The following is a 16,393-nucleotide window of genomic DNA, read 5'->3' on the forward strand; positions in this document are numbered from 1 at the left end:
ATTGGAATGGTGCTTACACCATTGATTAATGCAGTCCTACGGACAGGGATCTTTCCCAAAAATTGGAAGAAGGCCTCGGTGCTTCCGCTACTAAAGAAGCAATCCCTTGATCCTAAGGATGTGAACAGCTACCGTCCCATTTCCAGGCTCCCCTTACCGGCCAAAATTCTGGAGCAAGAGATGAATGTTCAAATAAGTAACTTCATCTCTGTTAACAACTCCTTGGACCCCTCACAATATGGGCTTAGAGCCTTTCACAGCACGGAATTGGCGCTAATCAAATCAACCGAGGAAATCAGAGAAGCTGTGAATAGGGGAGGAAATGCCATCTTAATCCTCCTTGATCTATCCACGGCCTTCGATACAGTTCACCACAAGGTTCTGTTGAACAGGCTCTTGGATATTGGAGTAAGGGGTGTTGCCTGGAAATTGTTACAGTCTTTCCTATCTGATAAGAGTCCAAATGGTGGATCTCGATGGGAACATCTCAGAACCCTTCTCTCTCCCTTTCGGGGTGCCACAAGGCTCGGCTTTAAGCCCTACGCTTTTTAACATCTATATGGCACCCCTGGCAAGCGTCATCCAGTCCTTCGGTTTCCAGCTCACCTACGCTGATGATACACAAATTGTGTTGTCACTGATGGAGGGTACGGAAAGGGAGGCAGGGGCAAGGTTCCATAACTACATGAGCACGATCTCTACTTGGATGTCGTCCAATTGCTTAAAACTCAACTCAGCCAAAACTGAGGTGCTGCAATTTGGAAATAATCCTCGAATCTGGACCCCTGACTGGTGGCCGGAGGACCTGGGAGCATACCCTACTCTATCCCGGAAAGCTAAGAATATGGGAGTATTGGTCAGCAACAAACTCTCTATGGGGGACCAAGTCAATCAGGTAACCTCTGCATGTTTTATGGTCCTTAGAATTATTTAAAAAATATTTTTTTTTCTTTCAGCAGACAATCAAAGGACAGTTATCACTGCTCTCATTATGTCCCGTCTGAACTATTGCAATAGTCTTTATCTTAATGTTCAGAAACTGCATATGAACAAGTTGCAATTGGTCCAGAATGCGGCAGCAAGAATGCTGACGGGAACCCCTAGGTTTGTTTCGATCAAAGGTGAACTTAAGAAACTGCACTGGCTTCCAGTCCCACTTAGATCTCGCTTTAAGGCACTATGTGTTGTTTGTAAGGCTGTTAATGGGATTGGCCCGGAGCTTCTTCAAGCTAGGCTCTCATGTCACGTTCCAAGTAGAACTCTCCGCTCCTCCGGATCTAAACTAGTCCAAACTTCCATCTTTAAGAAAACGAATTGGGGAGGCAGAAGCTTTTTCACTGTGCCTCCAAAGCCTGGAATGAACTCCCCTTCTATCTCAGAAACGCCTCAAACCTTACCTCCTTTCGTAAGGATCTGAAAACTTGTTTTTTCGCTTTTTAATCTGCCATCGCAACCAGGCAACAAGTACTTAGCGCCAGGACACCCCAGGGTCACAGTGCGCTTTATAAGTACAATTAACATAACATAACATTGCAGAGGATATGGAAACGTGAATGAATTAATGGGGGATGATTGTGTGAATGTTGTATGTTCTGAGCGTCCTTATGTCGGCTGGACTCGCAACAGTAAAATTCATGCCCAGCTTTTACGCCTCACCACTTTGAAATATGACCAGCCGCCACTGTTCATCTGGTAGGAGATGTGTTTATATCATACATTATATATACTATATATTCAATGCATTTTACATTAATTTATTAGTTTTCAACCTGGATCACTCAACAATGCCTGTGACCTAGATTCCTGTTCCAATGTATTTAAATGTTTTTTTAATTCCCCACATAGGAAATTTTAGAGAGAGACACCTTGAAGGCGAATAAAATAAGACACAAGAACTCGAACTGACAGTCCCTTCCATGAAAGAGACAGAGGGCTTAAAGTTGAAAGGTTGTTCTGGTGCCAAGTGACCAATAAGAGAGCCTGGCATTGTACCCTGAAAATAGGCAATTACCTTAATTTCTGAATACACTGCGAGCCTGCCTTCGCACAGAAGAAACGGCATGAGCGTGCCCTCACACATGGGAGTGACTGTGAGCCTGTCTTCACATCCAGGAGACAGCGTGAGCCTGTATCACTTCCTAGAAACGGTGTCAGTCTGTCTTCACGTCCAAGAGACAATGGGGCCTGTTGTAACATTCGGGATACATTGTGAGCCCGTCCTCACAGTCCAGGAGACAGTGTGAGCCTGTTTTCGCAATCTGGAGACAGTGTGAGCCTCTAATCACATCCTGAAGATAGTATCTGTCAGTATCTGTCTGTCTCCAACCAGTAGACACAGTCTGCATTCACCATCAGAAGGCAGTGGGTTCATTTCTCGTGCACAGGAGACTGTGAGGCCTGTCCTCACACCCGAGAGACAGTCGATGCTGTGGTCACGGCCAGGTGACAGGAGATAGAGCCTGTCTTCACATCCAAGTGACAGTACAGCTTGTCCCCAGAGGGAAGAAAGAGAAGGTAGCGAAGGGGGCCTGGAAGCGACAGACACCGGGAAGACCCTGAGATGGAGAAGGGGCAGTGGAGAGGGTGAGGGCAGGAAACAGCGACACAGAGGAGGGACGTGGAGCAGGCTCTGGAGTCTGGACACAAAGTCACCCTTTCTAGTGGATTGTTGCCCCGTGTTTCCTGATAACAAAGGCGTGCTCAGAGCCCGTGGCACAAAGGCAGGCCCCGCCACTTGCGAGCGCAGCGCAGGGGTGGGCGGGGGCCCACTGTCACATCTTCGGCTCATTCATGGCTGCCCCGGGGGAGCGTGTTCGGGTCAGAGGCTGCTGTCACCAGCTCCAGGGACAATCCACAGTGTGTTGTGCATTAGCTGAGCGGAGGAGGAGGGGGTGGGGGGGGGGGGGGTCTGGTCTGAAAGGCTCACAGGTCACAAGCCAATCTTGTTCTCCAGAGCTAGTCTGAGATGTATTTCATATGATACGAGAGGGATTTGGGGGGTCGGCTTGCCTTTCTGAAGTATAGCTAAGAGGGGGAGGGGCGAGGGAACAGACAGGGAGTGAAGTTAGATATTAATGAAGGAAGGGGAGGGTGTAGGAGAAATCGGGTTAGATATTCCTCTGCGAAAATGGGTCAGCGCGCTGCAGCAAAGAAGGCTCTCTCTCTTGCAAAGGATGTGCCACAGAAAGCTTAGGAATGCCAACTGTGCGGGCACCTTTTCTAGCAAACAGAAACCTTCTGTGATACCAAGCAAAATACAGGCATCTTTAATAGGTTCTTTGTGGATACTTCAGTAGGGTAAATGTGTTCCTAACCAGTGCTACCTTCTGATTTTAGTACATTACTTTATTAAACGACGGCCTTGGTTTTCCATGAAACTATATAGTAACGTGTTTACGGTGGCCAGTAGCTTGGCCTAGTGTGGCCAGAAGACATCTATAGACCATCACATTACTCGAACGCACCACCACCTATTGACAGCCGCCCTGCCCCATTAATCTCCACCAAGGCAGTCTTTCAGGCATATTTTACCTTTAAAGACTGTACCACCCGTTTCTCTATGAACTACTGTGTAGGTGATATTGGTGTGAGTTTCACTAGTCCAGTCCACCCAGCCACACCATCGGCTTCTCTGACACACAATCCTTTTCTGCCAGTCTCTTCCCTAGTAAGCAGATTTTCGGACCCGCTTGGGTTGCTGCCCCAGCTTCCCCCACTCACTACAGGCAAAGTAGGCTCCGGATCCACCTGCCATTTCTGCCATCCACCACTAAGGTGGTGGTGTATGACTCCCTCTTCCCAGGCTCATTGTTTTCAGACCTGGGCATCCACGTGACAATCTAATGCATTTTGGGTATTGTAGTCTTACTGGTTTGCTTCCACTGAGGTAATGAAGCTGAGTTAATGATAGCAATGATTTATAGCTTAAAAGCCGAGAAGTGGAAAAAGTGCTTTTGAGAAACATGGAGTGAAGTGGATATGCCACCCACCAACCTCCTATCTTCATACCATCCCACCGGAAACATTATGCCTGTGAGGCAGCCCTGCTAGATGTCCTTTTCAAGCTCGGATCGCCACCAAATATCAAGTGGCCTTGTGACACGTGTGTCATGTGTGACATCTTTATCCTGTCATGGTTTTCAAGTCAATAACATGTTGCCTTCTGGGGGTTGTAGTTAAGATTTTTAAACATTACAGGTGTAGGATACAAAATCCCAGCATGTATTGTATTGCTGGTCACACACAAAGGACTGTCAAAAGTCCCCCCTTGCAAGGGACTACGAGGCAGACTTGCTAGCTGCTTTAATCATAAGGCAGTGGTTCCCCTGGTTTTGTGTTGCCTCCCGTTGATATGTTATGCCAGTGTCTCCTCCTCCTCAGCCTGCACTCTTCCTCTCACTTTGTATAAGCTTATGGGCTACTTTGTCACCCACTCTTCGACTCGCTCTCCCTTTCTGGCCCGGCCAAGCCAGCTTTTGGCTTCCCTCAGACAAATAGCCTATTGTCTGATCTTTTTCTCAAAGCTTGTCCCAATTCTAGTCATGGGCGTAGTGCCCATTGTTTGCCTGGGGTGCAGGTGGTGAACATCAGCACTCATTTTTTGTGACCCGGACTTATTTACATCATCAGACTTTGACCATGAGTTAAAAAAAACTAAGGAATAGCCAAAAAGGGAAAAGAAGAGGAAGATAATATAGGAGAACAGTGAAAAAGAGTCTGTAAGACTGAGATAAAGAGCCAGGTAGTGTAGAGTAGTGGAAGAAAGAGGCACAATAAGGGAAAAGAGTAGGCAATCTTGATGTTGAGCAACTCTGACATTCGGCAGTGCAGGCAGCGGGCTCCTAAAAATGTTTGGACCCCTGCAGTTCTTTTTTAATTTAAAAAATGAAGCTCTCCATACCCCAGTATTGTCTCTCCTATCTCACTTTTTCCTATCTCCCTTCTTAGAAAATGCAGTTCGTCTCTGTGACTCAATGAGAGCAGCGGAGGAGAAGATAGAGCGTTCCATATGGGAATGGAGGAGGTCGACTTGGCGGCAGCAGCCACGCAGATTTAGAAAAACTCATTAGTCACCTGGAAAGTAGAGCAGGCTGGTGCTGGACGCAAAGGTAGCGCCGGCACAGTGGCAGGTAGCTTTTTAACAGAACAGGTGAGATACATGATAAGCAAGCGAAGACAACAAGCAAAACCATGAGGAGACTGAAAAAAGTGTTGTGGAAGAGCAGAAGCAAACAATGAGCCAGGTGTTATAACAGAGGCTCCCATCAAGCCTGGATATCCTAAAGTCAGCCCTGTGATTCTTCCCAGGCAGTAGATAAAGTCGTCCTTACGGTTACAAATACAATAGGTGTGTTTTGGGGCACATCAGCGTAGGTATTATCTTTAAGTTAAACGGTACTAAAGTCTTTCAGTGTGTCTGAAATTTGTAAAGATGCTTTGACGTTGGCACTAACTTGGTCAGAACTATATACAATGACAAAAAGTAAATAAATACGTAAAGAAATTCATTTGACAGATGGGGTGAAGTCAGCTGGGTAACTCGAAAACTGACCTGGTGTGGAGATAGACAGCGGGGTGGGTATCGGGAACAGTCAAGAAGGCTAAAGGACATGGAGAAATGTAACCACTAAAGCAGGTCTAAACTAAAGAAGACAGCTAAAAAAGGAACTTGTGTTTCACCATGTCTTTTCGGCTTGGAAAATTAAAGTGTATAGTAAAAAGTGTTCTATAAAATAGGTTACATTTTACCCAACATTTGTTAGAAACAACTATTTACACCTCTTCTCATTACTCCCTCCTTTACTTTTAGGATAGCACTAAATATGACCCACATTTCACATAAGGATCTAAGGACTGAGCCTGAGTTCATATTAAATCCATAGTTTGCCTAAATAAAAGGTCTCATTTACGACTTAGTGAGAGACATGACCTCAGTAAGGACTACATATCTTTTTTCCCAATGATGTAGTAAATATACCAATGTATAGCTGTTGTCCTTATTTCTCCACTCTTATTTTCTTTACATCCTTCTTGCACCATACTTTCAGTCTTACCTTGCGTTTTATGATTTATACCGGGCAAACAAGGTGGTGACTCTTGAACCTCAATGCTGCACAATGGAATCCATGAACTTCACCTAAAATACAATTTCTCTCAGGGTCTCCGTCTCATTCACAGATCTACTGAGGAAGGGCGATTGGTTCACTGAAACATACCATGGCCTTCAGGAACCAGGGACTCTTCTCAGGCTAGGCTGTGAGAGGTCCTGAGCAATTCTCCAAACCAAAGTTACCCCATGAACTATCTCAACAAAGGCTTCTTTCAGAGGTACCTGCAAAAATCTGTGGTCTCTGGCTTCTGTCCCGTCTCGCACTTCCAACACTTCAGCCTCCTTCTCCCAACTCCCTCACATTTTCTTCATCTGAGCACCATCCTTTCACTGATGACATCACAGGCACTTCAGTATGGCTGGTCCTAGATTCTTCAACACAACAACACTCACACAACATCTGTCAAACAGGGAAATACCCACAAAATAGAGTCTTAAGAAATGCAACCTCCATCTGGCAAAAAAGCAGTGTTGTAATATATGCTGTTCAGACTAAAGAGTAGTTACAAACACCACAGCCAGATTTACTCCTGCTCTCACAGGTAGTTCTAAGCACTAGCATCATTACATAAAGGGAAAGCCTGACTATAAAGTCAATAGGACGATTGCCCAGAGGGGACAGGCTGTACTGAGATTTTGGGAGAACAGGCCCTGGCTGCTTGAGGCTTTTCGGTCTGCCCCTCAGTCCTGGTTACACCTCAGGGGGTTACAGAGACTAGAAGGCTCCGGCACTGAACCTCCCTTGCTCACTTTGCCACTGGGTTCAATCTAGCCTGGCTGATGAGGGGTGTTACCCCAAAACCGGTCCCAGGATGCTTGTTTCTGGTCCAGGGAAGACCTGGCTTGGCAGTTCGGGCTGGACTGTTCCTTTGAAGAGCAGGTTCAAGACGGATTTGCATGTGGCTGGGTCTAAACGGGGGTGGGGAAGTGAGCTAAAGAATGATTATGGATTCAACCCAGATCCGTGACTGGGCGTGGTATCTGAAGAGTTTTAGCTCTCCGTTCATCATCTCCTTGTGTTTGCACTGAACATTTCTTGCTCAGAGTCTTAAGTTCAAATAAAAAAACTGTTTGTGTGGGGGCACTAGAAAAGGCACACTGAAAGTCACCCACCTCCAACTAAATGCCTCCGTCCTCCAGGCTTCTCAATGCGTCTGTGATTGGCTGTGGTCAAAAGATTTTTCACCAGGGTATCAAGTTCATTAATCCAAACCATACACTGTCAAAGCCAGCCCAGTCCTCAATGGTAGTGGCAGTCTGTCCTTCACTGTACAGATGCAATCATTTTTTTTTATCCTTTTCTAGGTCCTGTTCTGTACAGCATCAATCAAAGGTCCACTTTCATATTTAGTTGGGGACATTTTACCATTGCAGGGACAGAACGACTTTCATGGGTGCCCGACTGATTTTTCTTTAATTTTTCTTTTAGTTTAAGGAAACTATCTCTTAATTAGATTTGTTTGGGTTAATTTGTTTCTTAACTCACAATATTGAATGCTTTAACATATTATAATTTCTGCCTGTTACCATTGAAGATATGTTTAGCCTGAGATTGCTAACAAAGACATCAAAGCACGTATTCAAAGGGAATTATAAGTACAGTTAATAGCTGAGTTCAGTGGGCCCTTCTGGCCTGTGGGCCTGGTGCCACTGCACCTGCTGCACAGCGGAAGACTGAAGGCCCACCTGTTAAGTGTTATAATATCTTCTGCATCATGGAACTTGCAAGAATAGGGAGCCATCCTCAGCCTGAGTTTTTTTTACATTTTGGCCTAGAGGGGCTTTATTTTTGTGATGAGGATGTCTTTTAGGGGTCGTCAGGGGTAGCTGCTGCTACATATGTGTATTTACTTGTACCCGCCCCCTTGCCTTCTCCTAGGGGCCCCTGGATTATTGATGGTCAATCAAAATGTACCTCTGCTGCACCGTTGTGAAAGTGATTCAAGGTACACAGAAAGCTGGGAAGCTTTCAGTGATAATTGGATTTTTAATCAATATTAAACTAGAATCTCTGTCAAATAACAGTCACGTCAGCACTCCCTGCATGATTCTAAGCAGCTGTACAGTGAAACACAAAACAATATCACTGCATGTGTTTAAATAGAGTTTCATGTATTACAAAAAGTGCTGTAGTGTGAACGCTATATGAAATGTCTCTATTTGAACTACTGTGTCTTGCAGCTAGTGATTTGTATTCCCTGACTTTTAAGCGGACTAATGATTTATAACGTTTACAAAAACTACTAAGGAACATTTTCAGATGTGTTCCTTTTCTTTAGCCACCTTCAATTATTGCAGACCTGAACAAATGAATAGACAAAAGCTGGACCATTGCCGAGTCACTGCTGTCTCAAACGGCATCTGTCCTCTTATCTACTGTTGCGTATAAAAGAAATGTTTTAAAAAACAGTCTTACCAATTTTCTCACATTAAGGTATACATTGAGGGAACTAAACCAGGGGCGTGAAAGTTTGAAGAGGTAAAATGTAATTTCTTTAAACGACACAACGTTTACAGATTCCTCCAAATATTAGGAGGAAAATTCTAAGTCTAAATATTGCATGTATCACTAAATGGCTCCCTGACTCAGTAAAAAAAAAAAATCACAGTAACGCATTACAACTGTAGGCTGAATAGTTTTCCACGACTTCCAAAATGGTTTTCAATATTAGCGTCTGGGGCCTAGGTCACAAGACACCATTTCCTGGGATGTCATCATTTGTCTGGCCTGTGGGTCATCTGATGCCAATTCCTGAGGCGCCACCAGATGGCTGAAGTGTGTGGGCGAGGGGGTGGTGCTGCGACTTCTGCTACACCTAATATACTTTTTTACATCCGATTCTGCATAGTACCACATACAATTAATGTTCGCTAGCAGCAAAACCACCTTACATGGTAGAAAGACACTAGGAAGCCATTTCCCTCACTCATCATGCACATCCCTGCCTCCCATACCCATCTATGATTCTCTCACAGGCCCTTTACCTCACATGCACCGCTACCCATTACACATCCTCGACTCTCACTTACATCCCAGCTTCTTTGCCTAAAAAACACCCTCACCCATCAGGAAGATTCCAGACTCTCACACATAACCTTTTTTTTCTCACACAATTATTTTCCCACACCCATACCCGTAACCATCATCAGGTCCCCGAGTCCCACACACACATCCCTGCCTCTCACATAAGCCCTTCTACACATCCCTGCTTCGCCAACACTTCCTTTCCCTCACACACATCGGTGACCCTCGCGCACTCTTGCCCCTGCACACACAGCGACCTTCCCACAGATTCTTACTCCATCCTTATTTATTTATTTGTTTCTTTATTTTTCTGGGCTACAAAAAACAAAGCATCTTTCGACGTATGGAAGTTAGTCAGACATCAGAAGGATGGGAATTCTCAAACCAAAATTAGTCAGAAAAGAAGTAAAGAGATTAATTTTTTTCTGCCTCTGTGCTCCAAACATGATCCATCAGAGAAAGGCTGTCTAACAACGAGCCCTTCTGAAAGCCCCCCCCCCCCTCCCCACACACACACACCCACACATAAGGCGGTGCCTCACAGAGCCAGGGCACAGGCGCCAGCTGCTGGTCCCCTCCGCGGGCAGGGGCGGCACAGAGCTGCTTATAGACATGGCATTAGATTAGCGTGGCTTTCAAACTGCAGCTGAAGCATCACGGACTGAGGCCTGGACTTCAAAGAGCTGCGCAGACACTCGGCTCGTGCCCAGCAATGCTTTGTACTGAAGACAGACACGGGCAAATGCACCGTGGAGCGCGTGCAACCGCGCTCAGTCTCACCCCAACAGTACCGAGTGACGCCCTACTGCACCTAGGCTACGGGCAAACAACCCCAGGAAGTGACGCACAGTTCCACCGTCTGGCACTTGCACTAACTTAAGAACTGTACTGGGTGGAACACAGCTCCGTCGAGTGGTACCCAAACGGAACTTGGCACATATTTGTCGCTAAGTGGCATTCAGGTGCAGGGAGTGGCATTCAAGTGCACCAGGAGACACGCGTTATCAGGGGCTGCCCCAGTGCTTAGTTTGAGCCGGTGGTTTCCGGTGCTTGGCACCAGCACTTAATTGTCAGCGCCTGCATTAATGACAGTCTGCACATGGTGGCATTGTCAGTCGAATTTAGAGTTATGGACATCAGCGGTTTATTAATTCAACACAATAAAAAAAACTAATACCTACCACCCAGGCCGATTTTATAGCTCTGGGGGCCTGGAATTGTCTCACTTTTAAGTGTGCTGATTGGTAGTATGTTGGTGGTGTCATTGGCATCTCTGGCACAGACAACAGGTGGTGCAAGCTACAGTCGCAACCTGACGAGGGCCCTGGCACTTAATTTATTTGATAAATTAAGCACTGGGGTGCCCACATTGCCGGTACTGTACCACAGAGGATGGGGGTGTGGCTATCTCTGCTAAGCTGATTAGAGACTCTTAGCTCCCAGACCCTCTGCACAGCTGGTGGATTGCATTGCACTGAGCTGCTTAACTCCTCAGCTCTTAATCAGTGCTGCTCTTGGACGCTCATTTTCCACTTCGTCTAAATGCAAACAAACCCCACCCTCCTATTAACCATCTGCACTAAACGAGGTTGAACTGTCAGCTGTTTGTCTATTCTCTAATCGGCGTCCTATCATTGTATATGGGACGAAGTACACTCTAACATACATACCAAATATATTGCAAGTCACAGATTTACCACACAGAGGAATGAGGCCTAAGGGCAGAGTCTCTTTATAAAGTCACTAAACTTCAAGGTGATTTGTGATATGCTTATGATGTAGGACAGTATGTATTTTATTCCTTATAATACATGGCCACACCATCACTCTTCTCCTCAGACCTCATTTAAATCTGTGGTGTTTTGTTCATTCTTTTAAAAAAAGATGCTGCGGCTGAACCAATGTGGCGGATCTGTACTATGAAAAACATCAATGTACAGCTTTAATTTGATTGCCATAAATACATAACAGTTTAATACCGTGTTCTCCAAAGGGGCTGTAGTTCAGAATATGTCATAATATAAAAACATAAAAGAGTCTTTCTATGAACGAGCTCGAGCAAGGCAATACATATACTAACGTGTATCTCAGCATTAGTTAATTATTGTGATTATTCAGGTAATATAGTTAAGAAGAAGAAAATGATTTTATCCCAGGCATTGTTAATCAGCAGTTGCTTGGGACCTCTCTTCCCAGCTATCTACTAGTTTGAGGCGAAAGTATTATGGGTAACAATGTAACTGTAATCATTAATTACAGTAGAGTACTGTGATTTATTTTATACAGTTGTGTAGTGTTGTCACACAAATAAATCACAATAAGAAAATGTGAGAAATGTTTTATACAGTTATTACAGGCTTCCCTGTTTCACATTTGTATTATTTCACCATTCCATGTACACCAACAATGTAAGAGAATCTTGTATCCAAACACTTCACCACATGTGTTATCACATTCATATCACAAGTTTCATTGCCAATTCACCAAAAAGATTTATAAGCACTATAAATGACATGAAAGCAGAGCACTTTGGAGGGCAACGTTTCGTAAACGTTTTCATTCTAGTATGCGTAAAGAGCTTTATTTATGCAAACTTTAGAACATGCTTCCTAGCCTTCAAGCATCTTGTGTCAATAGTTGTTGTGTCACTTTACAACACCACATCACATTTGGTTCTTCATAAAATAATATTTATATATATATTGCAAACAATCCAAGCACGTATCCTAAGCATTTATAACATTTTATATGGAATAATGACAGGGCACTTATGCCAAGCTATGGGACCATCTTATCACCAACAGTTTGGGAAGATATAATTACATGGTGTGAGAGCCATTGAAGATTATAATCACGGAGTACCATTTATTTTTCAATCTCACACTAATTCATATATAGACTACAATCTCATTTTACTGTATACAACACTGTATACTCTCTCAAAACCACAAGTCATATCCAAATAGCTAATAGTGCAATATTGCTATGATAAGATACCACATATCATATACACTCTAGGAGGCCACATGACATTTCAAAGCATCTCATAATAAACTCTAAGGTAGAAGACCATATCATCTAAAAATATCTCATAGTACTACAGACTCTACGATTGGAAATCATGTGTCAGAACGCAATATCTCATGAGGTTATGAACTTTTATAGGATATTGCATACCCTATCAAATATCCAAGGCACCTGGAATCATGCGGCAGGGGAGGGTTAAATTATGCGGCAGGGTTCAGTAAATTATATGGCAAGAAAACGAAAATTATGCAGCCTAATGTGGCACAATTTGTGATAGTCTTACTACATTATTTTGTCATTTTTGCAATGTATGGGTATTGGTTGCACCAGTTTAACACCCCAAAATAGCAATAAGCAACAGTAAGGTGACCAGTCAACCTTTGCAAAAGACTGCGTGGCAACACGTGTCAGTGCATTTTTAGTACCTTTTAAACCATTTGAGATAGAAACAATGTCTTTTCTTTGTTACAATCTGCAGATTATGCAGCAGATGATGGATTATGTGGAAAATGTGTCAAATCTATAATTATCTGAAAAACGTGCGGTACCTGCAAATATCTCAATGCTACACTGATCTGCTGGGAGATTGGATGTTATATTCAGGACCACTGTAATCCTGCACAAATGTGCAGCCTCTGAGATTTTTGCATAATTATAGATTTGCTGCATTTAGCACATACTCCATCATCTTCCACATAATCTGTTGATTTTAACAAACAAAATAGTTTCTAGCTCAGACAGTTCAAAAGCTACTAAAAATACAGTGACACGTGTTGCAGCGCAGTGGAAAGTCCTTTGCAAAGTTGGACTGGCCACCTTTCTGTAGTGTATTGCTACATTTGGGTATTAAACTTGCACTAATGGGGTGCAACCAATGCCCAGCTAGTGTTAACAAGGTCAAAAAGGACGAAATACTGAAGTAATACTATTACAAAATGTGGCGCATTACGCCGCATAATTTTCCTTTTCTTGTTGCATAATTTACTCAACCCTTCCGCATAATTTGCCACTCTGTCAAATAATTCTAGTGGCCTTGGTTATATTCAAATAGCTCATAACGACATAGAAGCAAAAATACAAGGCCACGTCATATCCACATATATCATGATGTTGTAGAATGTAAAACAGGAGATGCCACGTGATATTCAAATTTTGTGCTACAGACTGTAACACAGATATCCACACATCATATGCTAGTACCATAGCCTCTAACAGAGGCGACCACATGTCATATCCAAACATCAAATAGTGTTTTAGGCTTCAACCAGGGCCGGACTGGCAGTAGCGGGCACCGGGCAATCCCCCGGTGCGCTGCACGGGTTGGGGCCAGTTTTGGGCCCCTTGAGGCCGTTTTTGTTACAGGGCCGTATTTGCAGAATAGCTGCAAAATCGTCCCTGTAACAAAATCGTCAAAAACCGGCCGCGGCAAAGAGCTCGGCAGCAACCCCAACCCCCCGCGGGGGGAGGAAGGGGGTCGACCAAGCACTTTGCCAGGGCCGGTTTTGTTTCCCAGTCCGGCCCTGGCTTCAACACAGGTGACGGCATGGCATATCCAAATCTGTCATAGTGCTACGCACAATATACAAATCTGTCATAGTGCTACGCACTGAGATTTTAAAAGCTTTACACCCCGATAGCTCAACGCAGTTTAATACTACCCTTTGGACAGCAGAGTAATCTTCAGGCTGTACACATATTACACAGGGAATGGTCAACAAAGCTATCCTTCATGTTGAACACATCTCACAATCCTAGGCAGTGAACACCAGAGTTATCCTTCAGATAGCATGCATCTTACATCCCTAAGCCCTGGTGAGTAGGAATAGTCTCAGTCCATGGGCTCCAGGACCAGCCTTCAAACTGTACACCTCTTACATTCCCAGGTCATGGGCACCAGGGATATCCCTAAGGTTCACACATCTTACATTCTCAGGTATCAGACACCAGGGCTATCCCTAAGGTTCACACATCTTACAGTCTCAGGTATTTTTATTTGTATTTATTTATATCATTTATAAAGCGCCTGAATCACCCCAAATGGGGTATCTCAGCACTAAGGACATGTAGGGGTATGAGGTACAGAATTAAAATAGCAGGGTTTTAAGTTTTTTCTGAAGCCCAGATAGTTAGTGGTAAGGCGGATATCCAGAGGCAGTTGATTCCACAACTTGGGAGCCAGATAGGAAAACTACTTTCCTCCCAGTCTGGCCTGCTTGATACAGGGGATAACAAGAAGGGCTTTCCCTTCAGAACGAAGAGAGCGTGATGGTGTATATTTAACTAATTTATCAGCTAGATAGGCAAGGCCCATCTTGTTTAGGCCTTTGAACACTATGCAGCAGATTTTAAACTGAATTCTTTTATGGATGGGCAACCAGTGAAGCTTGTGTAATAAGGGAAGTGATGGGGCACGATAAGGTGCACAGGTTACCAGACGAGCAGCTGTGTTCTGCACTACCTGAAGACTTTGCACAGCAGATTCCTTAGCAGAAATCAGCAAAGCATTACTGAAATCCAATCAACTATGTACTAGGGCGTGGATCAGAGTTTTGCGTGTTGTTACCGGAAGGAAATGGAAAACCTTCCGAATCAGGCTAAGACACCGAAGGTATCAGACACCAGGGCTATCCCTAAGGTTCACACATCTTACAGTCTCAAGTATCAGACACCAGTGCTATCCCTAAGGTTCACAAATCTTACATTCTCAGGTATCAGACACCAGAGCTATCTCTAAGGTTCACACATCTTACAGTCTCAGGTATCAGCCACCAGAGCTATCCCTAAGGTTCACAAATCTTACATTCTCAGGTATCAGACACCAGAGCTATCTCTAAGGTTCACACATCTTACAGTCTCAGGTATCAGCCACCAGAGCTATCCCTAAGGTTCACACATCTTACAGTCTCAGGTATCAGACACCAGTGCTATCCCTAAGGTTCACAAATCTTACATTCTCAGGTATCAGACACCAGAGCTATCTCTAAGGTTCACACATCTTACAGTCTCAGGTATCAGCCACCAGAGCTATCCCTAAGGTTCACACATCTTACAGTCTCAGGTATCAGACACCAGGTCTATCCCTAAGGTTCACACATCTTACAGTCTCAGGTATCAGCCACCAGAGCTATCCCTAAGGTTCACAAATCTTACATTCTCAGGTATCAGACACCAGAGCTATCTCTAAGGTTCACACATCTTACAGTCTCAGGTATCAGCCACCAGAGCTATCCCTAAGGTTCACACATCTTACAGTCTCAGGTATCAGACACCAGGTCTATCCCTAAGGTTCACACATCTTACACTTCCAGGTGATGGGCTCCAGGGCTAACCTTCAGACTGTACACATCTTACACTCCCAGCTCATTCACACAAGGACCATAGCTACGATTGCAGACAACTTACGTTCCCAGGCCATGGGCACCGGGGCTATCCTCCAGACATTGTAAACAGGTGGCTATCATCATCAGCTCACGGCAGCAAGGCCACCCGTCGGCCATACATTAAAGCCTCGGCCCCTGGAGGGGAGGATTCTCTCTTACGCTGTAGAGCACTCACGCTCCCTGGCCTTGGGCAGCAGGCATGCCCCCTGAGACTCCGACAATTACCAGCAGCGCGTGCATCCGCGCCTGCTGCGAGCTGCACTCTCGAATAATTGATTTGGGCTTTGGCACCAAGTGATAAAGAGCCAGAAAGGGGACGAAAACATGGAAACAACAACAAATGCAAGGAAGGCAGGCAGCCCAGTGAGTGAGTGAGGAGAGGAGGAAGAGAGGAATAAAGGTAGGAAGGCGGGTCGGACGAAATGAGAGAGAAAGGAAGGAAGCAATGAAGGAAGAACGCACAAGAGGAAGGAAAGAAGAAAGGGACGAGTGAGGATGAAGAGAATCAGAAAGAGAAATGCCTCTGAAGAGGGGAATGAGTCGACAGTAATGTGGAAAGGGTGCAGGTGCAGTGTAATTAGCTATGAAGAAATCAGTGATGAAAGGTAAGAACTAAGATGCGAGATGATGCAAAGCAGAGAGAGCGCGAAAGCGCTTAACAAATATTTTGAAAGGAGGACACACGAACGATGGAGAATGCACCACAGTGAACTTCAGAGGAGCTGCTTGTTATATAAATAAATGGGACATATAAAGGGGGGGGGGGGGCTAGAGCCGGTGACTCAGAGTGAGGAAGAGACTGGGCAAGCGAGGCGGAAACTGAATGAGTGGGAGGAGAGGACCCTGCGAGGC

The 16,393-nt window shown here is 44.6% G+C and overlaps 1 protein-coding gene across 1 annotated transcript in view; it reads right to left on the minus strand.

Annotated features, from left to right (window-relative positions):
• PCBP4 (poly(rC) binding protein 4) overlaps window positions 1-16,393 on the minus strand; it is a 175,631-nt gene that overhangs the window by 158,723 nt on the left and 515 nt on the right. The gene's annotated exons all lie outside the window — the stretch shown is intronic.

The sequence above is a fragment of the Lissotriton helveticus genome, chromosome 9, assembly GCF_964261635.1.
Source record: "Lissotriton helveticus chromosome 9, aLisHel1.1, whole genome shotgun sequence".
Taxonomy (NCBI): domain Eukaryota; kingdom Metazoa; phylum Chordata; class Amphibia; order Caudata; family Salamandridae; genus Lissotriton; species Lissotriton helveticus.